This window comes from Pan troglodytes, chromosome 10 (assembly GCF_028858775.2).
Source record: "Pan troglodytes isolate AG18354 chromosome 10, NHGRI_mPanTro3-v2.0_pri, whole genome shotgun sequence".
Lineage (NCBI taxonomy): Eukaryota > Metazoa > Chordata > Mammalia > Primates > Hominidae > Pan > Pan troglodytes.
Window position 1 is genome coordinate 25,337,733 of NC_072408.2, and position 3,166 is coordinate 25,340,898.

Here is a 3,166-nt window from a genome sequence, read left to right on the forward strand (position 1 = left end):
AATCGAAGTTCCTTGCCAGAAATTATTGGAGCCAACATCACTTCTCTGTTTCCTGAACCATTTGAAAAAAATGGAAAATGTCAATTCCAACACCCACAGTTGAATTCATTATCTTTCCTGCTCTTTTCACTCCATTTCCTATTTTTCTAAATACCATCACCTCCCAGCCACTCAAGCTACAAACTTGAAAACCATCTTTGACTCCTCCCTTTTCCAATCAGTACTAGTTTTATATCTTAACCTTTTTAAGAAAAACATCGTCTAACTTCTTTTTTTAATAAGAAAACCCTGTTACTATTTGAATGTTTCATTTCTGTTATTGTCACAATTTATTAGCTTTCTTCCTGACTCTAGTTATTTTCCAGCAATCCATTCCTTACATGAATAGAATACTCTTTTAAAAATAAAAATATTTCCGGCTGGATGTGGTGGCTCACGCCTGTAATCCCAGCACTTTGGGAGGCCGAGGTGGGCAGATCACAAAGTCAGGAGTTCGAGACCAGCCTGGCCAATATGGTGAAACCTTGTCTCTACTAAAAAAAATACAAAAATTAGCCAGGCATGGTGGCGCACGCGTGTAGTCCCAGCTTCTCAGGAGGCTGAGGCAGGAGAATCACTTGAACTCGGGAGGCGGAGGTTGCAGTGAGCTAAGACCACACCATTGCACTCCAGCCTGGGTGACAAGAGCGAAACTCTGTCTCAAAAAACATAAATTAATTAAATAAGTAAATAAATAAATATATTTCCTAGTCTGTGACAGGCTATAATCCTTAATTATCTCTACTAGCCTTACAGAGAGTAAAATAACTAGGAAGTCTCCATTCAAAGCCATTGTCATCTAGCTTCTACTTGTCTCTCAATCCTGTCACTAACCTAGCTCATGCAAATCACCACCAACAACATTATCACTGTCATTATGATCATCATTACCATTATGGCTTATATTAATTCAAAGCATATTGGAGTTCATACAGTTCTATAATCAACATGTTTTTGCACATGCTCTTCCACTGTTCCTTAATGAGTTTTATTCATCTTTCAAGTCTCATTTTAGATTTCTCTTTCTCCAGAAGCCATATGTTAAAGCCAGTTTCCAATCACAAAACTGACTGCATTAGATATCTTTTATTTCCAGAGCAGCAAGCACTTATTTTTATTTTCCTTTCCATCAGTTTCATGTATACAACCCTATGCCACGAGACTGTTAGCTTCTTGAAAGCTTAAACTGTGTCTTGATGACCAAGACTTGTGGCTTAAGTCTAACATTATTTCTTAATGTTAGACTTAATTATATATTTTACTTAATCTAATAAATATTCCCTTGAAATCAAAACATTAAAGATTTCTGTGATCCTCTGGAACATGATAGGAAATAAATCACTGTAAAAGTGATTTGTAAAAAGCTACAGATTTTAAGATCATCACTGAATAAGTTCATTTATGTCCTACAATTCTTATAGTTCTTCCACTTGCCCAGGAAGATTATCAGAGCAAACAATAATGGAGGCTACCCAAAGAACTCAGGTGTGCAACTTGACCTAGGTTTCAGACATGCATAATACTACAACCTTGTTAATTTAAGAAAAATCAACATGTTTCCAATATACTGCTGGGTTTACAGAGACAAGATTTTTACAAACTATTCGATGAGGCCAGGCATGGTGGCTCACGCCTGTAATCCCAGCACTTTGGGAGGCTGAGTCGGGCAGATCACGAGGTCAGGCGATCGAGACCATCCTGGCTAACACGGTGAAACCCTGTCTCTACTAAAAATGCAAAAAATTAGGTGGGCGTGGTGGCAGGCGCCTGTAGTCCCAGCTACTCGGGAGGCTGAGACAGGAGAATGGCGTGAACCCCAGAGGCGGAGCTTGCAGTGAGCCGAGATCGCGCCACAGCACTCCAGCCTGAGTGACAGAGCAAGACTCCATCTCAAAACAACAACAACAAACAACTATTATATGAGCTATAGAATATTAAGATTTTTTAAACATTAAATGAATTATAGAATATCAGTGTTAATCATATTCTGAAATGAGTAGAATTAAGTAAATTCTCTTCCATTATAGTTTAACCAAAATATTATAGAAGTTATGTCATACAATTTTTGTCTGTTTTGTTAAGTTAGTATATTACTAAAAAAACACTCTATTTCAAATCCCTTGGACCCTTTTCTTCTCATCAAATTACTGCAAATACACTCTGAGCTTTATTTCATTTACTAGAGACTTAATAACATTGCTTTACTTCATAATTTTTTAAAATTGTCACAGAAATATTTTACAAATAAATACATTCAACAGATATTTGAATTATCCCTCAAATGTATTTGAACTTTAAACAGTGCAATAAAATAATTCTGAATTAAGACGTAGATAGGTAGTCTGTATTTCATTTGCAACTAGGATAATAATATATTCCTTGTGAAACATAGATAAGATTACCTGTGATTTCCTTTCTTGTACAAATTAATTTTGTAGAGTTAATAACTGATTCATTTTTCTCTTGCTCAATTTTCTATAAACCTATCCCTAAATTCTCTAGTTGCCCTATCATATTCAGCGTAGACCTATCAAATTTATTTCCCCTGAATATTTAAACTCATTTTGAATAATTATTACTTTTCTTTTCTCCTATTTAAACCTGGAAAAATTACTCGCAACACCTGCTGCATGTTTATAATCCTGAGATTTCTCTTTATGGTTCTCTTGTGTTGGACTGCCTGTTCACTATTTCTTATTTTCTTCTTTCTTTGCTTACTTCTTTACTTCTGTATAGTACCCTTGTAAGTATTTGCGTAGGTAGAAGAAAAGTACATATCAAAGTCCTTGAATGTCCACAACTTTATTTTACCACCACATTTGAGTAATCCCTTGTTTTGATCTAGTATTGTAGGTTGATATAAAGAATTTTGAAAACTTTGTCCATCATCTTTTAGTACGTAAATGTTACTTTTTAAAATATACTTACCATTTTAATACTTTCTTAATATAAATTCGTTATATTTTTTAAAGCTTTTATCATGTCCACCATAATCCCTAGTGTTCTAAATATTTATAATTTTCGGGATTAATGTAGGTTTTTCTCTAATTCAGATATTTGCTCACATAAAAAAACATTTAAAACCAGAATCTCAAAGAGCGATGTAAGCAAGATGGTGGAATTGGAG